This window comes from Bubalus bubalis, chromosome 22, assembly GCF_019923935.1.
Source record: "Bubalus bubalis isolate 160015118507 breed Murrah chromosome 22, NDDB_SH_1, whole genome shotgun sequence".
NCBI lineage: Eukaryota > Metazoa > Chordata > Mammalia > Artiodactyla > Bovidae > Bubalus > Bubalus bubalis.
Window position 1 is genome coordinate 11,561,746 of NC_059178.1, and position 20,830 is coordinate 11,582,575.

Consider the following 20,830-nt stretch of genomic DNA (forward strand, 5'->3'; position numbering starts at 1 on the left):
CCCTCTGAAGTTATTCAAACTAGCCAGTGCTTGCTTAGCCTGCTCACCCCGGTTATCCATTCGTTCCCACAAACACCAGAATACAGGCTCTTGTTCTCATGTTTGTTTTCCGGCTACAAACAGGGTAGACACTGCAAAGGTGTCTTCCTGACCCACGTGATTCTTCCCCACATGGTCCTGTATGATGCAGGAAGCTCCTCTTAGGAGCTGTGAGAAACAACGTATCTTTTCAACAGTGATTGTGGCGGGATCTGTTGCCTCCCCATATCCAATAATAAATCCTACATATTTTATTTTTCTTATTGGCGTATATATGCTCCACAATGTTGTGTTAGCTTCTGCTGTACAATGAAGTGAATCAGCTCTGTGTATACACATACCCCTTCCCTCCCACACATACCACCCTCTCCAGCCCTCTAGGTCACCGCAGAGCATCGAGCTGAGCTTCCTGGGCTTTATGGCAGGTTCCCACTAGCTAGCTATTTTATACACAGGAGTGTATATGTTCAGTCCTAATATCCCAATCCGTCCCATCCTCCCCCACGTCCATGGGTCTGTTGTCTAAAGCTGCATCTCTGTTCCTGCAAATACCTTCATCTGTTCCATTCTTCTAGATTCCACATATATGTGTTAATAGACATGAATGGACCTAGAGTCTGTCATACAGAGTGAAGTAAGTCAGAAAGAAAAAAACAAAGCCTACCTTTTAAACGCAAGGACAATGTGAGCTTAGAGTTGCAGGTGGTCCCCCATACCTCCCACACGGAAAGCCCACCTGAGGAGGAAGCCCCCCTACAGAAACACAAAGGAGAGACAGAGGCCGATGGGATCTCTTCACACCCAGGTTCCCCTGTGCCTGAAAGGTACCTCAGACTCCTTGGTACAGGAGCAATCATCTCTTTTTCTTTTTTTCCTTAACCTATTTTGAGTTGGATTGTCCATCCCAAGTCTTCCCAGCTGGCACTAGTGGTAAAGAACCCGCCTGCCAATGTAGGAGATCTAAGAGACTCTTGATTTGAAGACTGGATCAGGAAGACCCCCTGGAGGGGGAAATGGCGACCCACTCCAGTACTCTTGCCTGGAGAATCCCATGGACAGGGTGTCCATCATAAGCACCGTGACTGATTCACAGCAGGCCACGGTGACCCTGCCCAGGTGCTGCGTTTCAGCAAGACCCAGTCCCCCAGAGTGCTGTGGAGGCAAACCTAGCGGTTCAGCAAAGAAGGAGCTGGTGGTGGGCGTGAGGCTGGAGCATCCACACAGGGGCCGTGGGGAGAGCAGCTCTCTGGGCTCAGATTGCTCACCTGTAGAAGAGATGGTTAGGCTCGGGGTCTCTGTGGCCGCTCTGTTCACGTTCCCTAATTCTCTAAGTTTTCATTCCAAAGGAAAGATAACACTAGCTAGCACTCACAGAGCCCTCAGCACAAGTCAGGCACTGCTCAGCGATTCACACACATGAACTCATTTCATCCTTGTAACAGCTCTCCGAGGGGTATGACCATCCCCAGATGAAGAAACTGAGGCACAGATGCTTGAAGGCCAAGCTTGTAAGTGCAAGAGCTGGGATGAGACCTGGGTTTCCCTGATGGCTCAAGAGGTAAAGAATCTGCCCTCAATGCAAGAGACTCAGGAGACTCGGGTTCGATACCCGGAAGATGTCCTGGAGGAGGAATTGGCAACTCACTCCAGTATTCTTGCCTGGGAAATCCCATGGACAGAGGAGATTTAAAAAAAAGTAAAATAGTGGCAAAATATACATAAAATTTAGGGACTTCCCTGGTTGTCCAGGGCTTCCAGGTGGCACTAGTGGTAAAGAACCCACCTGCCAATGCTGGAGACATAAGAGATGCAGGTTCAATCCCCGTATGGGGAAAATCCCCTGGAGGCGGGCACGGCAACCCACTCTAGTATTCTTGACTGTAGCTTGGCGGGGGCTACTGTCCATAGGGTCACAGAGTCAGACAGGACTGAAGTGACAGCATGCACACACTGGTGGTCCAGTGGTTAAAAGACTTCACCTTAAAAAAATGGTCCACATCAAAGTACATATTAAAAAAAAAAGAGCTGGGATGAGATCCAAGCAGTCTGGCTGCAGAGCTCTTGCTGATGACCACTGCTGAGCGCCTTGACCCCCTCCTCTGATGCTTCGATTCACAGGAAATTCTCCTGTGTCTGACTTGATCTCTCAGTCTCTTTATTCAGTTCTTCCTAGTCTTTTCCTCCCCAGACTTAACTGTCTGACTTTTTTTAGATTTCCATCAACTATATGAGCTGTCATTACTTTAAAATCTTCTTTTCCCTCTAAATTGCCTCCCACGCAGCCCCCTGTGTAAATCCCATACAGCTGAGGGCCTTTGTTCTGGAACCAGGTCAGGCGGAGGCCTGCGGCAATGGGGTATCACAGAGTGTTTCCAAGACCAAAAGCCCTGCAGGGGAGGGGGCTGTTAGGGGGCAGAATCCGAAATCCTGCGGGAGACACCCTCCCTGAAGACTTGGACACCTGGATTGCCCCCATCTCCTGTTTGCAAAATCCCACCATGGGTGTTCATTTCATCTTCTCAATGTTCCGTCAGACAGTTTTCATTGCCCCCCATCACCACTGCCACCATTTAGAGATGAGGAAACTTGCTCTGATATTCTAGCTGATAAACAGTAAGATTTACAATCACATCTGACTTCAAAGCTCACGCTCTTTCGACTAGGTTACAAATAGACATTTTCAAATACCACCCAGTGCTGGACACTGCACAGCTGATGACTAGCTTCGAGGGTGGGAACTGGCCCCAAACAAGGCAGCTTCTTTGGGCAGAAGCTGGAGTCAACACGTGGTTGGGTGAGAACCATACCAGGTGGTCTGAATAGAGATTCCCCAACCATTAGGGCAGCAGCATGAGATGGGACCCCTGTGCCCTGGAGCTGGCAATCATATTAGGGGGCCTGCTCTTCTGTAACAGCCTTGAATGTCCCTTCATCCTACCACGGGGGCACGTCAGTCTCAAGGGCAAGTGGTTGTTGTTTAGTCGTCCAGTTGTGTCCAACTCTTTGTGACCCCATGGTCTGCAGCATGCCAGCCCTCCCTGTCCCTCACCATCTCTCGAAGTTTGCCCAAGTTCATGTCCATTGCATTTGTGATGCCGTCCAGCCATCTCACCCTCTGACGCCCTCTTCTCCTTCTGCCCTCAATCTTTCCCTATAAGTGGACCCAACAGCTCTTTGACAGGGGTGTGAGGACTCCTGCAACAGTGCTCCCACGGCCACACCCAAGGCAGGAGCTGGGGAGGGTTTGAGCTCTCACTACAGAGGCAGCTCTGAAACAGGTCAGCACCCCTCTCCGGCTGTCCCAGGGGTCCCCCCAGCCGCACCCTAGAAGGTATCCAATGAGCTCATCCCTCCTGGGGCATTAGATGCCCTCTCTGTGGAAGCAGGGCTCTGGGCCTGCGAGGCAGTTTCTGGGAGGCAAGCCTTGTCTCAGCACCGGGAAGAATTTTCTAGGTTCAAAGGGGGGCAAAATTGGGACCCAGCCTTGTGCCACCTCCAGGGCTGGAGCTTCTGACGGCATTAGCAGCTCTGGGACGGCTGTGGAGCTTCAAGCCGCTGCTTACCACCCCCTCCAGGTCCACCTCTGCAGGGACATGGCCTCTGCCACATGGTTCACATGCCACAAATAAGGGGCCCAGTCCTTCATTCAGCCCCGAGCTGGTTGTCCGTAGCTGCTCCCTCTCAATGGGCCATCAGTCAGCACAGTGACTCAGTGACCATCCCCTCCAGCTTCACGTCAGCCTGCCCTTTGCCCACACCGTGAGGCTCTCACACTCGGGGCAAAACTGGTTACTTCCATCAACATCCCTTCAAGGGCCGACCTCCAAGGAACCTTGTCAAGGTGGTGGCCTTGCCCGCCTTTTCCACCAGGTGGTTGCCTTAAGAGAAAAATTCAGGGGTGGCTCATTTCCAAGCCGTTTCTCCTCTGGGCCCTTCAGCAATTTTTCTAGCCCCATTGTCCCCCAGCGGTGCATTCAGAAAACACATTCTCCTGGTCTCACCCCTACACTTTGCCACTTACCATGAATTGGCTGCTATTTCAGTAAAAATAATTGATGACTAACCTGGTGGGCCACTTTGTTTCACAAATGTTGAAGTTTCAGGAAACTGAGACCCAGAGAGATTGAAGATTCCGGGCCTCACTTTCCCCATCTGTAAACCAGCGATGATACTCCCATGGAAAATGCTTGTCAGGATGAAATGAGTAACTGCAGGTAAGGAGCTCAGAACTTTGCCTGACACGTAGTAAGTGCTGACTCAGTGTCATTAGCTATTACTATTATTACTGTTGCTGTTATGTTCATGCCTCTGGGGCCTGGCCCTAGAATTTCCTCTTCGGCTCCCTGGGCTGGGGGCGGGGTGGCGGCGGGGAAGGGGGGGGCGGTGTGGCGGTCCCTAACCTTTCAGTAACGGGAACGTTTTGGGGGGTGGCGATGAGTACCAACTTTCCTTCCGATGTTCAAGAGTCCAGCAAGCCATCAGCATGGGGGATTGGGGGGGGGGGGGCTCCATTCGGGAAGGGACCGAAGAAGGGAAGGGGCTCAGACCTCCAAGGTGGCCCGTGCCCTGCGCGCTCAGGCTGCAGCTTCCCAGCGAACCAGGGCCTGGTCCAAGCAAGCCCAGCAAGACCGAGGCTCCGGCGGAGGAAAACGAGAGCCATCCCACGCTGGCTCCCACGCTGGCTCCCGGAGTCCCTGCGCCATCGAATTAAAGATTCCTAATGCCCGAAACTTAGGGGCGGACGCGCCGGGGTTCGTCCGGTTCCCGGCTCCGTCGTCGGGCTCGGGTATCGGGCGAGCGGCTCGGGACTGGGACCCGCGCGTCCTCCCCGCGTTCCGCCCGGGAGGAGCCGGGAGGAGCCGGGGCGCTGCGCGGGGCGATGGCGGCCCCTGGCGGTGTCCCAGGGAGGCGGCCTCCCGGCCCCGGGCCCCGGGTCCCCGCGGCTCCGGCCCGCCTCGGCCCCGCCTTCCCCGCGAATGCGCGCCCCTCCCGGGCCCGGTCCGGACGGCCCGCGGGCCAGGACTCACCGCACCGGGACGCCAGTCCTCCCCCGGGACGCCTGTCCCCGACCACCTGCCGGCCTCCTCCTGGTGCGCGCGGCTTCTGGTGACCGTTCTGGGCACGCGGCGCGGGACTGATGGAGAGCCTCCCAGGGGGACCGCAGTGTCCTCGGCTCCACGTCGTCGCCTGGCTTCTGCGGACCCGAAATTCTGCCTCCCCGGACTGTGAACCCCGCTGAGGCCGGAGCAGGGTCACTCCCGGGACACCCCTCGAAATGGCAGGGCATGTGCGGGGGAGGACGGGAGCCCCCCGGGGCCGAATGAAGACCCCCAACAGCCCACCTCCCGCGGTGGGCATTTCAATGGTGAGGGGCAGCCCCCAGACACAGGTTTTGCGTCAAGGCTCTGATGATGGTGATGGTGATGGTGATGGCTAAGCTCCAGCAACCCCTTCCTGGCAGCGGGCGCTCTGTTAAGTACTTCACATGAGTTTTCTCAATGTATCCTCACATCAAACCTAAGACCCTCACTATGCTTGTCAGTGTTTCACCGATAAAGAGACTGATGCTTAAGTTAGAGAAGTTGCCAAAGGTGCGATGGTGAGTAACCGCGGGCCTGATGATGCCAAAGACCCTCGAAGCACCACCTCCCGGCCTGCGGGTGTCCGCCAGCCACGAGTGCACCGAGTACCGGGTACCGCCGCTGGAGTGTTCTCACCCTCGGCGGGAGATTGGCACGTCCTCCGCTCCTTTCTGAGTTCTCCTCTTTGCAGGTCCTCTTCGTACCAAGGAAAGGCGCCTCCAGGACCCCAGGCGGCGATCAGCAGCCTGCCCGCCCCCAGCCCTAACCCTGAACTGGGAGATGCGCAAATGTGCTATCGTTCAGAGTTTGCCTCTCAGACTTTGTCCTCCAGACTGAGTCTCCGGTTCTCAGAGGGCCCCCCTAGGGACACTGCTACCTGTCCTGGACTGGCCTCCAGCTGACTCCTCCCTGGAGAATCCACTGGTCCTGTGCTGCCCCCATCTCACCCATCCAAGAGCCATGAGGCCCCAGCACGGCCGGTGAGTGGATACTTGTTACCTGTTTCAAGAATCTAGAAATGAATGTTGCCTTATTTCCTGGACCTGCTGTAATGAAGTGTCACAAACCAAGTGGCTTAAAACAGCAGAAACTTCTCTCGTGGCTCTGGGGGCTGGAAGTTTAAAATCAAGGTGTGGGCACAGCCATGCTCCCACCTCCCAAGGAGGAGGGTCCTTCCCCACCTCTTCCAGCTTCTGGTGGTGGAGGGGCAGTGGGGGTGACCCTTGGCTGGTCTCTACAGAGCACCACCCCCTACCTCACCTTAAATGCCCTATTTCCAAATTAGGTCATGTCTACAGGTAAGGGGATTAGAACTATAGCATATCTTTATGGAAGACACAGTTCAGTTCAGTTCCATTCAGTTGCTCAGTCGTGTCCGACTCTTTGCGACCCCATGAATCACAGCACGCCAGGCCTCCCTGTCCATCACCAACTCCCGGAGTTCACTCAGACTCATGTCCATCGAGTCAGTGATGCCATCCAGCCATCTCATCCTCTGTCGTCCCCTTCTCCTCCTGCCCCCAATCCCTCCCAGCATCAGTCTTTTCCAATGAGTCAACTCTTCGCATGAGGTGGCCAAAGTACTGGAGTTTCAGCTTTAGCATCATTCCTTCCAAAGAAATCCCAGGGCTGATCTCCTTCAGAATGGACTGGTTGGATCTCCTTGCAGTCCAAGGGACTCTCAAGAGTCTTCTCCAACACCACAGTTCAAAAGCATCAATTCTTCGGCACTCAGCTTTCTTCACAGTCCAACTCTCACATCCATACATGACCACAGGAAAAACCATAGCCTTGACTAGACGAACCTTTGTTGGCAAAGTAATGTCTCTGGTTTTGAATATGCTGCAACCCCAAAGAACTGTGAAGGGCAATTTTCTTGTGGTCTGATTTTCCAGGAAAACTAAAGCTCTTGGGGTTTGGCTTGCCACAGCCAGTAAGAGGCCACTGGTGTCTGTGAGCGGGTGCTGCCCTGCACACTGCCGAGAGGCACCTTTTTCACGCGTGATTCCTTTCCCTTTTTTATTAGTCCGTCTGCGATGCTTTTGTGGTCAAGTGTGACTGTGTTGGGGCTTCCCTGGTGGCTCAGACGGTAAAGAATCCACCTGCAAGGTGGGAGATGTTTGATCCCTGGGTCGTGAAGATCCCCTGGAGGAGGGCATGGCAACCCACTCCAGTATTCTTGCCTGGAGAATCCCATGGACAGAGGAGCCTGGCGGGCCACAGTCCATGGAGTCACAAAAGAGTCAGACACGACTGAGTAACTAAACACACGGCACAGTGACTGTGTTTACTCCAGGCTTAAATGCCTGTTTCACTTTCACGTTAGGTGTTACAATGGAATATTAATTTAGAATATAGCCTCTCCCTCCCCAGCCGTGGCAAGAAGCATTCTGATGTCCAAATAGGTCAGACTGACCTCGGGCACTCACTGAAGTCCAGAGGCCTCTGCTGGTCCTTAAGGCTCTGTGCAGTCCAGCCCCAGCTCCCCTTTGATGGAGCTCCCTGCACATGGCTGCTTGCCCTTCCCAGAAATGCCTCTCGGGCCTCCACATCCATGGCTTTGCTGTCCTTCCCAGAATCCCCTTCCCATACCCAGATTTTATGTTGACATTCCCCCGGTCTCTCTTTTATTTAATATTTATTCTTATTTATTTATTTGGCTGCACCAGGTCTTAATTGCAGCATGCAGAACCTTTTTTCAGTTGTGGCAAGTGGGATCTAGTTCCCTGACCAGGGATTGAACCAGGGCACCCTGCATTGGAAAACAAAGTCTTAGCCAGTGGACCATCAGGGAAGTCTGCTTCCCCCTAGCCTTAAAGGCAAAGTTCAAAGGCGACCTCCTCCAGGAAGCTTTCTTGACCTTCCAGCTCCTCCTCAGTTGGCCCTCAGTTAAGGCACTGCTTTGAAGCAAATTTATGTATTTCCTTCACTCCCCCTACTCCTACTAAGCAGTCATGGAGAGGCGTCTAGAGACCATATCATACAAGGAATAAACTGAAGTTGTTGTTTTCCTTGGAAAAGAGTAGACTTCCCTGGGTCATGTGCCCCAAGTTTCTTTCAGCTGCTAAGATTCTATCAGACCATGAGATCCTTGTAGAACCTATACCTGGACTTCTTCGGAGGTCCTTTATACACACACACACACACACACCTGTGTCCAGCACAGACCAGTGCTCAAATATAACCTCCTACCCAATATAAAAGGTCTCTCTTTTGTGTCCCCCTTTTTTGGGCTTCCCTTGTGGCTCAGCTGGTAAAGAACCTGCCTGCAATGTGGGAGACATGGCTTTGATCCCTGGGTTGGGAAGATCCCCTGGAGGGGGGAAAGGCTACCCACTCCAGTATTCCAGCCTGGAGAATTCCATGGACTGTATAGTCCATGGGGTTGCAAAGAGTTGGACGTGATTGAGTGACTTTCACTTTAGGTGGTGTGGTAAGCAGAGTTCTAAGATGGCCCCCAAGATTTCCTGCACCCCAGGAAATTCGTGCACTGAATATCCCCAGGGCTGTGACATGCCGCTCTCACTCCTGTGATGAGGCTGTGTTCTATGGCACAGCTGACCTTAAAATAGGGAAGTTATCTGGGTGGAGGCAGCCCTCATCACATGAGTCCTTTAAACGCAGAGTCTTCCTCAGCTGGTCACACAACAAGAAGTCCGAGAGCCCTCAAAGTGTGAGAAGGATTTGACTCGAGACCAGAGGGGCCCCGTGGCAGTGAGCTGAGAGCAGCCTCTGGGGGCCGAGAGCCGTCCACACCAACTGCCAGCAAGACGGGGGGAACCTCAGTCCTACAGCCACCAGGGAGTTAGTTCTTTGGAAGCTGGGAAGCCACTCGTTCCCTCCTGAAGCCTGCAGATGTGGATGCAGCTGGTGAGGCCCTGGTCTCAGCCTCAGAGACCCTGGGCAGAGGGCCAGCTAAAATGTGCTGGACTCGTGGGAACCGTGAGCCAATGAAAGCTGCCGTGTCCTCTGTTCTGGTGAGGTCATCTGTCGCACGGCAGTGGAAAACTGATCTGACCCCTGGGCCCCTCCCAGGGCAGAGCTTCTCGACTCTGCTGCAGGTAGGGAGCACTAGTGGCTGGAGGCACTTTCTCCTCACAACTTAAAAAAAGAAAAGCAATCAGGAGAAATTTTGCCCTATGAGGTATTTAAAGTATATTTTAAAGCCAGAAGAATCAAAATTGCCTGGCGTTGGGCTCGGGGATAGGGGTAGATTAATCCAATCATGCAATACAATGGACCCAGAACTAAATATGAAATCTTTTGTTCTTGATAAAAGAGGCATATCAAGAACTAAATTAGTGAATAAATAATGTTTAATTAATGCTGTTGGACCACTGATGTATCCATTGAAATAAATTAGTGAATAAATAATGTTTAATTAATGGTGTTGGACTGCTGATGTATCCACTGAACTAAATTAGCAAATAAATAATATTTAATTAATGGTGTTGGATCACTGATGTATCCATTGAACCAAGTTAGTGAATAAATAATGTTTAATTAATGGCGTTGGACCACTAAGGTATCCATTTGGAAAAATTAAGTTAGATCCTTCAACCACAGATCACATAATTTAAAACTGGATTAAATGACTAAAATAAAGAATTTAACTACCATACAATCTGTAAAATACTACAGTGTTACAAAACTGTAGAAGAATATTTTTATAATCTTTGAGTAAGGAAGGCTTTCCTATGCAAAACATAAAACACAGAAGCTGTAAAGGAAATATCTGAAAAATTTAACTACATCAATTCAAACCCTCATGTAGACACTGGGACCAATAACGCAACTAAAAGCAAGAATCAGGCTGGAAGAAATCGTTTATACATACATAACAGACAAAGTAAGGCTTCCCAGCTGGCTCTGTGGTAAAGAATCTGCCTGCCAATGCAGGAGATGCAGGAGACACAGGTTCGATCCCTGCGTTGGGAAGATCTCCTGGAGGAGCAAATGGCGACCCACTGCAGTATTCTTGCCTGGACAGTCACACGGACAGAGGAGCCTGGTGGCCTATTTTCCATGAGGTCACAAAGAGCTGGACACAACTGGGTGACTGAGCACACATGCAACAAAGGATAAATATCTAGGTCCAGAATATATAAAAGCTTACACTGATAAACTTAAAAAATTGCAATTCACCAAGGAAGTAAATAAGTCATAAACATATGAAAAGCTTCTAAACTTACTAGTTATCAGGAAAAGCCAAACTTAAATAACAGTAAGACATCACTCTTGACTCAGTGTGACTGGCACAATTTCTAAGTTGATAATATCCAAAGTGGGCAAGGGTGAGGGAATACAGATACACTAATGCTCATTTGTTGGGACTACAAAATGATAAGGCCTTCTAGGGGACAATTTAAAAATTTAAATTGGCAAATTCTTTAATCCAACAATTCTACTCCAAATGTCTATCCTAGAGAAATATTTTAAAAGGCATTTTTATTTATTGTAGTATTTTCATAATATCGAGAAAAGTCAAATATCCAATAATAGAACAGTGGTTAGATAAATTGTGGGACATCCACATAGTGGAATACTGCAGTTATTATGTTAAAATAAGGCAGGTCTATAGAGACTAACATAAAAAGATGTGTATATATCAGTAGATGAAAACAGGGGCTTTCAGAATACCGACATATATTTTCTATTGTTTCTGAGACCCACATTTTATCACGTTTCAGCATCTCTGAAAATGAGAAGTCACCTCACAATCAACCGCATGTACAGCGCTGCTGGCCCAGCGGCCATGCGCCTGAGTACACGAGAGCTCTCAGAATTTCCGTCACGTCATTAAAGGGCTGTTGGGCGAAGAAACAAGAATCGTGTCTGTTGTCTGAAAACTTTCTGTTAAACATCTCATAAGATTAAGAGAGTGACAGCTTCAAAAACTGCAGAATGGGTGTCAACAACTTAGAAGAAACTCCCTGAGACAGTAGTGAGGTGGTCTTTTAAGAAATGCTGCATCCAAGACTCTTGATGGTGTGAAGAGGACACAGTATATGTATTGATAGTCATGGGCCATTGGGGTCAGAAGAGATTCCTAAGAGTCAGATTCTGAACACTCAGAAATTTTAGCAGACACCTGAACCAACTTATTTATATTTAAAATATGTATTTCAGGTAAAATATGTATTTCAGGTATTAACATGGAATACAATACCAAAAAAAAAAACCCTTTGTGTAAATAAGTCTAAGATTCTTCCAATAAATGTAAAAGAAAAATTATAAAGTGAAAAGAAAGCATGTGGTAAAATTTTTGTTTAGATTTACAAAAGGTTTGTGAAGTTAGTTCAAAGAGCTCCCATGTACTCCACCCCAGTTTGCTTTATTATTCAGTCACTCAGTCCTGTCTGACTCTTTGCAACCCCATGGACTGCAGCACACCAGGACTCCCTGTCCGTCAGCAACTCCCGGAGCTTGCTCAAACTCACGTCCATCGCGTCAATGATGCCATCCAACCATCCCACCCTCCGTCGTCCCCCTCTCCTTTATTATTAGCATCTTATATTAGAATGGTACATTCGTTGCAATTAATGATATTGATATGTTATTATTAACTAAAGCCCATACTTTATTCAGATTTCCTTTTTTAAAGTTATTTATTTTGGCTGTGCTGGGTCTTCGCTGCTCACGTGGGCTTACTAAGCAGGGGCTGCTCTGTGGTTGCGGTGCACAGGCTTCTTGTTGCAGGGGCTTTTCTTGTTGCGGGGCATGGACTCCAGGGCACATGGGCTTCAGTAGTTGTGGCCCACGGGCTCAGTTGCTCCAAGGCATGTGGGATCTTCCGGGACCAGGGATTGAACCAGAGTCCCCTGCATTGCAAGGCAGACTGCCAACCACTGGGCTACCAGGGAAAGTGAAATTGCTCAGTCGTGTCCAACTCTTTGTGACCCCATGGACTATACAGTCCCTGGAATCCTCCAGGCCAGAGTACTGGAGTGGGTAGCCCTTCCTTTCTCCAGGGGATCTTCCCAACCCAGGGATCAAACCCAGGTCTCCTGCATTGCAGGCGGATTCTTCACCAGCTGAACCATCAGGGAAGTCCTATTCAAATCTCCTAGGTTTTTATCCAATGTCCCTTTTCTGTCCCAGGAGCACACCCAGGCTCCCACCCAGGATCCCACATTCTATTTACTTGTGATGTATCCTTAGGCTCCTCTTGGCTGTGACTTCTTACAGACTTTTCTTGGTTTTGGTGACCTTCGCAGTTTTGCAGAGTACTGGTATTTTGTAGAATGTCCCTCAACTGAGATTTTTGATGTTTTTTTCTTAACGAGACTAGGAAGATCAAAGGTGTAAAGTCCCATTTTCATCACGTTACATCAAGGGCACATGATTTTATCAATATTTATGTGAACTTTGATCATATGGCTGAGGTAAATTTTGTCGAGTTTCTCTATTGTAAAAGTCAATTAATTTTTTACAAAGATGTCAAAATAATTTAATGGGTGAAACAGAAAGACTTTTCAATAAATGGTGCTTGGACAGTTGGATATTCTTATAAGAAAAAACTTTGACCCTTACCTCACAGCACACATAAAAATCAATTTGAAATGGATCCTACACCTTAATGTAAAACCGGCAAATACGACACTTCTGTAAGAAAACACAGGAGAACATCTTCATGACAAGGTAGGCAAAGAATTCTTAGGACACAAAGAGCATAAATAATAAATGAAAAACTTGATACATTTGACTTAATTAGAATTTTAAAATGCTCTTTGAAAGACACTAGTAAGGACATGGTGGGCTTCCCTGGTGACTCAGTGGTAAAGGATCCACCTGCCAATGCAGGAGGCACCAGCTCAGTCCCTGATCCCACAGGATCCCACATGCCGTGGATCAACAAACCCCGTGTGCCACAACTATTTAGCCTGTGCTCTAGATCCTGAGCCAAAACTACTGAAGCCCGTGTGCCCTAGAACCCATGCTCTGCAACAAGAAAGCCATCACGAGAAGCCCGAACATGGCAACTAGGGAGTAAGCCCTGCTTGCCGCAACTAGAGAAAAAGCCCGATACAGCAACAAAGACAAACAGCCAAAAATAAATAAATAGATCAAATCATTTTAAAAAATACATTCCCTTTGGGAAAAAAGAACACGAAAAGGCAAGTCACAGGTTGAGAGAAAATAGTCACCATATGTATATCTGATCTAGATCTTTCTATAGAATGTATTTTAGAATATTATAGTTCAGTCTGAAGGCAAACAATCTGAAGATTTAAACAGACTCACCAAAAAATATATATATATATATATAAATGGCCAATAGCACATGAAAAGATGTTCAACATCATTAGTCATCAAGGAAATGCAAACTAAAACCACAATGAGATACCACCCCATACTCACTAGCATGGGTAAAATGAAAAAGACTCACAATACCAAATGTTGGTGAGGATGTGAAGCAACTGGAATTTTCATACTTTTCTGGTAGGAAAGTAAAATGATGCAATCACTTTGAAAAAGAATTTGGTATTTTCTAAAACTATGTATATTGTTGCGGTGGTTCAGTCGCTAAGCTGTGTCCAACTCTTTGCATCTCCATGGACTGCAGCACGCCAGGCTTCCCTGTTCTCCACCATCTCCCGGAGTTTGCTCAAATTCATTTCCACTGAGTCGGTGATGCCATGCAACCATCTCATCCTCTGCCGCCCTCTTCTCCTTTTGCCTTCGATCTTTCCCAGCATCAGGGTTTTTTCCAAGGAGTTGGCTCTTCCCATAAGGGTTTTCTGGTGTTTTTTTGGTTTGTTTGTTTTTCTTTTTTGTGGTACAAAAAGGCAACAAAAAAATTATGTATATACAAGCTATCAATTTCACTCTGAGGTGTTCACTTGAGAGAAATAAAAACAGATATCCATTCAAAAACTTGTACATCAATGTTCATAGCAGCTGATGCGTAATAGTGAAAAACTAAGACAATCTTGATATTATGCCAAAATATTAGGCTTCTAACATTCTTAAATACCTCCAGGTGGGCTGGTTCAATTAAGTCAAAAACCACAAATAGTGACAAATGCCATGCTCCCTCTATTACTTTATGATTCATTCCTGGGCAAGGGTTTAGTTGAGTCCTGCCCTGATCACAAGTTGGGAACAACCTACCGACTACATATGACAGGTACATTCTAGGCACAAAGCAGTGCAAAGTAGGGTCCCTGTCTTAGCCTCTAAACGCTCTATCTAGTCTTGGGGAACTCCCACCTGCCAGGCAGAGCCCACCTCCCACTATCGAATCAGAACCTGACAAATACTTGCTCTCCCAGCTTCTCCTGCAGCCAAGACATGGACACAGTGATCTAGGCTCTCCAATCATGTGATCTCGATGCAGACGTGGTGGGCCACCCACAGTAGATGTGGGAAAGGTGCAGGATCCGTGCCGGTGAGGGGGGCTGTGGCAGGGGCAGATCGCTCCAGGATCCAGGGCCAGCGACAACGTTAGAGGCCAGTGTGTACAGTACAGGCAAAGCTTGCTGCCCTTGCAGGACCCAGCAGACTGGCTCTGCCATGTGACGAGGGCAGTGCCTGGCTCTGTGGGCTCCAAGCTCGCATCTCCTGCTCTAGTGCTAAGTCACTTCTGTCGTGTCCGACTCCTTGCGACCCCATGGACTGTAGCCCACCAGGTTCCTCTGCCCATGGGACTTCCCTGGCAATAATACTGCAGGGGGTTGCCATTCCCTGCTCCAGGGGATTTTCCTAACCCAGGCATCCAGGTCTCCCACATTGCAGGCAGATTCTTTATGGACCTGAGCCACCAGGGAAGCCTTCTCTAGCCAGGATTCTACTTACTAAGCCACATCTTTTTAATACATTCATTTTCTACTCAGCCAGAGTTGGTTTCTTTGCTTACTAGATAAACCAGGTCCTTAAGAATTTCACGCTGTAGACAAGACATTTACACAGTCTTCCTGAAACAAGAGGGAACAAAGATAGTGAAACAAAGACAGTATTACACAAGGGTTAAACTGAGTAGAATAAGCTAGAAGCTCAGAGCCAGGGCGATTGCTCAGGGATTGGGAAGGGCATGGATGACGGCATGGAAGAGCCACCATAATGTGGGAAGTGAGGGGTGCCCTGCCCCAGGGCCTCGGAGCTGTGAGACCTGTGGGTTCCAGAATGCTCTGTTCCCCAGGGTTGTTTCCAGTCTGGAGGGATGGATCAGAGCACCCCTTTCTCTTCAGAGCCATACCCCTGGGCAGCACGGTGACAAGCTGGGGTTGACTTCAAGAGCGTTTCTCTGGGCTCACTCCCGAGTAGTCCTAGGGTGTCCTGGAGAACCCGCTGACGACATCATCTGGGGAGTACAGCCCAACGGGAGCAAGTCCTAGCTCCTAGAGATCAGCCTCCAATGTAAGCAGCAGATTTCCAGTCCTCCCATCGGCACATCAGATTGAGCATCTAAAACAAGAGATTTCGTGTGCGGAACCCAGCATAAGCTGTGAGGACCTGGAGAGACTGCCGGCTCGCAGGACAGTCTCCTCTAGCAGACGGGAGGGCTGAAGGGACCCTCACAGCCTACGTGGGCTTCCCTGAGCTGTGTCCTACGGGAACCCCAGAGGGGACAGCGGTGCTCACAGGTGTCCTGGCCCCCCTCACCCCGCGTTTCTGTGACCCGCGCTGTCTAGGGTGGCAGCTGTGTGCCACGGCCATTCTGCAGGGTCGTCTCAACGAAGAAAGGTTTCCCCCAAGGTCCCAGCAGCTCTGGGCGTTCAAACCCACATGAGACATGTAAAAGGTTGTTCATGCCACAAGTGTGCTAGTTCTGAAGAGGGGGAGTGAGTTTGTGGGTGTTCATTTTCTCATTATAATCCATACATCCTGTGTATTATGGTCATTCATTTTCATTGGGTTTAATTTGGTTAAAAGTTTTACAGGCAAACACTATAGCAAATGGAGCTTCCCACACAGCGCTGGTGGTAAAGGATCCACCTGCCAACAGGAGATGTGGCTTCAATCCCCGGGAGAAGGAAGTGGCAACCCACTCCAGTATTCTTGCCTGCCAAGTCCCATGGACAGAGGAGCGTGGGACAGTCCATCGGGTTGCAAAGAGTCGGACATGACTGAAGCAACTTAGCACACACGCACTAGAGCAAATGGGATGTCTGCAAAGTTCTAAGGTATCTTGGGACACACACGAGTCGCAGGCACTGGACAGTGTGCTCTTGACTCCTGGAGAGATTCCCCAACAGTAACATCTTGCTAAATGATACAGCAATTCCACACCAAGTTGTCCACATTAATACAGCTGACCGTTGATCAACACAGGTTGACCTGTGCTGGTCCACTTATATACAGTTGATTGAAACCGCAGATGTGGAACCCAGGGGAACAATAATGTGATGCACAAATCTTCCACTGCTCAAAGGTCGTAACCCCTCACCCCCGGGTTGTTCAAGGTCCACTGTACAGTCAAGGTATGCATTTCCATCACTACAAGGATCCCTCTGTTACCTTCGACTTTCTACCCCTTAACCTCCCACCTTGGCCTCTGGAAACCACTCCTCTGCTCTCCATTTCTGTAATTTTGTCATTTCAGGAATGTTCTACAATTGGAATAATTTGTAATCTGGGGGAATTGTCTTTTTTCACTCAGCAGCATGCTCTGGAGTTTCCCCCAGATGCGCATGTATCAACTGTTTGCTCCCTTTTATGGCTGAGTCGGGGCTTCCCAGGTGGTGCTAGCGGTAAAGAACCCGCCTGCCACTGCAGGAGACATAAGAGATATGGGTTCAATCCCTGGGGGAGAAAGACCCCCTGGAGGAGGACACAGCAATACACTCCAGAATTCACGCCTAGAAAATCCCATGGATAGAGGAGCCTAGCAGGCTGCAGTCCATAGGGTCACACAGAGTTGGACACGACTGAAGCGACTTAGCACGCACACACAGTATTCCATGATGTAGCTACATCCCAGTTTGTTTAACCTATTCGTCTGTTGAAGGACATCTGGGTTGTTTCCAGTTTTCATCTATTACAAATAAAGCTGCTATAAACGTTCAGGTACGACAGGTTTTGTGTGTGAACATAAGTTTTCAGTTCTCTGAGATAAATCCCCAGGAGTGCAGTTGGTGAGCTCTGTGATCATTGCATATTTTTTGTTTGTTTAAGAAACTGCCCAAGTGTTTTCCAGAGCCAGCCGTAACATTTTACATCCCCACCAGCAATGTACGCGTGGCCATTCTCTGCATTCCCTTGGCATATGATGTCACTGTTTTTTATTTTACCCATTACAGGTATATAACGATATCTCATTGTGGTTTTAATTTAGATCCAGTGATATTGAATATGTTTTCATGTATTAATACTTAAATGCCACCTTTAGTGGCATTCTTTAGTGAAATGTCTCTTCATGTCTTACGCCCATTTTCTAATGGGATTATTTGTGGGGTGTTTTTTTTTTTTTTTTTTTTACTCTTTTGAGACTTCTTTATCTATTCTAGATATTGTCATTTCATTCTCTTAACAGGGTCTTTCAAAGAGCAAATATTTTTAATTTTGACAGAATCAAATGTATCAAATTTTCCACTTATGGATCTTGATTTTGGTGCCAAGTCTAAGAACTTCTTTTAGGAGGAAAAAAAAAAAAAACTTTAGGATTTAAGAACTTCTTGCTTGATCTTAAATGCTAAATTTTTTTTCCTAAAAGTTTTATAACTTAAGGTTCCACATGTAAGTCTATGATTCATCTTAATTTATGTGTAAAGGGTAAAACTTAGGTCAAAGTTTCTTTCTTTGTGTGTATCAAACTTCTCCATCACCACGTGGTAAAAAAAACTATCATTTCTCCATTGAATGGCTTTTGCACCTTCATCAAAAGTCAGTTGCGCATATTTCTGTGGGTCTATTTCAGGGTTATTTGCGTGTGTACTACGTTACTTCAGTCATGTCCAACTCTGTGCGACCCTATGGACTGCAGCCCACCAGGCTCCTCCATCCACGGGATTCTCCAGGCAAGAACATTTGCCTGCAGCTGGTTGCCATGCCCGCCTCCAGGGGTCTTTCCGACCTAGGGACCAAACTCGTGTCTCTTACATCTACCTGCATTGACAGGCAGGTTCTTTACCGCTAGTGCCACCTGGAAATCCCCATCCATCATATTGATTTGTGTGTCTGTCCTCCAATACCACAGTCTCGATTACAGTAATCATGTCCGACTCTTTGTGACCCCATAGACTGTAGCCTGCCAGGCTCCTCTGTCCATGGAATTCTTCAGGCAACAGTACTAGAATGGGTGGCCATTTCCTTCTACAGGGGATCTTCCTGGCCCAGAGATGGAACCGAGGGCTCCTGTATTGCAGGTAGATTCTTTATCATCTGAGCCAGCAGGGAAGCCCTCTCTCTCTGTGTCTCTCTCTATACACACACACACACACACACACACACACATTCAGTACACACACACACATATATATGCTATATTTATATTATCTTGATTTGAGTAAACTAACTCTTCCTACTTCTTTGTCAAAACTGTCTTACCTTCTGTTTGCCTTCCCATGTACATTTTAGAATCATCTTGTCTATATATACAAAAAACAATCTTGCTTGGATTCTGACAGGATGTGTATTAAATCTCTACCAGTCTAGGGAGAATTGACATGTTTACTATGTACAGCGTTCCAATCCATGAACACACAGCATGGTTTTCCATTTATTAATATTTAGATGTTCTTCGACTTATTTCATAGCATTTGTAGTTTTCACCATACAAGTCCTTTACATGTTTTGTTCGATTATATCTGTTTCTTTTTCAAGTGATTGTAAATAGTATTGTATTTTAAATTCAGTGTCAACATGTTCATTGTTTATGATAAAACTACAGTTGACTTTTGTATGTAAGTCTTATATTCAGTGACCTCACTGGACTCACTTATTAGTTCTGAGAATTTTTAAATACATCCCTTGGGAATCTCTACCTAGACAATCATGTCATTTACATATAAGGACTGTTTTACTCCCTCCTTTCCAGTCTGTAGGGCTTCCCTGATAGCTCAGCTGGTACAGAATCCGCCTGCAATGCCGGAGACCCCTGTTCGATTCCTGGGTCGGGAAGATCTGCAGGAAAAGGGATAGGCTACCCACTTCAGTATACTTGAGCTTCTCTTGTGGCTAGGTGGTAAAGAAACGGCCTGCAATGCAGGAGACTGGTTCAATCCCTGGGTTGGGAAGATCCCCTGGAGAAGGGAAAAGCTACCAACTCCACATTTCACGGAATGTATAGTCCATGGGGTCACAAAGAGTCAGACACGACTGAAAGACTTTCACTTTTCCAACCTGTATGCCTTTTATTTCCTTTTCTTGCTTTATTACACTGGCAAAAACTTTCCGCACTCTATTGAATAAGTAGTGAGAGTAGACATCCTTGACTTGTTCCTGATCTAAGATGGACAGCATTCATTTTTTCACCATTAAATATTGTTAGTTGTAGGTTTTCTATAGATGTGCTTTATTGCATTGAGGAATTTCCCCTCCATGCTTATTTTCTGAGTTTATTGTGAATGGGTGTAGAATTTTGTCACATGCTTTGTCTGCATCAATTGCTAGAACAATGAGACTTTTTTTTCTTCTTTAGTCTGATAATGTGGTAGTTAGACTAATTGACTTTCAAATATTGAACCAGTCTGGAATTCCTAGAAAAAACTCTACTTGGTTGTGTATAATTTTTTGTATATTTCTGAATTCTACTTGCTAATATTTTGTTAAGGATTATTGTATATCTATTCATGAAGGTTATTGGTCTATTATTTTCTTTTTCTTTTGGTATTGTCTTTGGTTTTGTATCAGGGTAATACTTGCTTCATAAGATGAATTAGAAAGTGTTCTCTTCTATTTTCTGGATAAGATTGTGTAATTGGTATTAATTCTTCTGTAGTAGAATCTTCAGTGAAACTCTGGGGATTGGAGATTTCTTTTCAGGGATTTTAAAATTAATCTTATTTCCTTAATAGCTGTCAAATAACCTATCTCATATTGGGTGAGTTCTAATAATTTGTGACTTCAGCAAATTGGTCAGTTTCATCTAAGTTGTCAAACTTACAAGTGTAAAGTTGTTTGCAGTATTCACTTGTTATCCTTTTGATGTCTATAGTGGCTGCAGTAATATCCCATTTTATTCCCTAAAAAAGAGCTTTTGAACTGCGGTGTTAGAGAAGACTCCTGAGACTCCCTTGGACAGCAAGGAGATCAAACCAGTCAATCCTAAAGGAAATCAGTCATGAATATTCATTGGAAGGACTGATGCTGAGGCTCTAATACTTTGGCCACCTGACGCAAAGAGCCAACTCACTGGAAAAGACCCTGATGCTGGGAAAGACTGAAGGCAGGAGAAGGGGGCAACAGAGGATGAGATGGTTGGATGGCATCACCAACACAATGGACATGAGTTTGAGCAAACCCCAGGAGATGGTGAAGGACAGGGAAGCCTGGCATGCTGCAATCCATGGGGATGAAGAGTCAGACACGACTGAGTGATTGAACAATTCCCTATATTGGTAATTTGTGTCTTGTCTTTTTCTGTCAGTCTTGCTAGAGGTTTGTTGATTTTACTGACTTTTCCAAAGAATCAGCTTTTGTTTCATTGATTTTTCTCTGTTGGTTTTGTTTCAATTTTATTGATTCCTGCTCCAACTTTATTTTCTTCCTCTGCTTGCTTTGAGTTTTTCTAGGTGTTTGATGTGGAAGCTTTAGAGTATTGAGATTTT

At 47.2% G+C, this 20,830-nt stretch overlaps 1 long non-coding RNA gene across 1 annotated transcript; it reads left to right on the forward strand.

The window, feature by feature from the left end:
- Window positions 1–5,044: 5,044 nt before the first annotated feature.
- LOC123331219 lies at window positions 5,045–9,454 on the forward strand. Its single transcript, XR_006547755.2, has 2 exons — window positions 5,045–6,100; window positions 8,745–9,454. It is a non-coding gene; the product is annotated as an uncharacterized LOC123331219 (long non-coding RNA).
- Window positions 9,455–20,830: the final 11,376 nt, after the last annotated feature.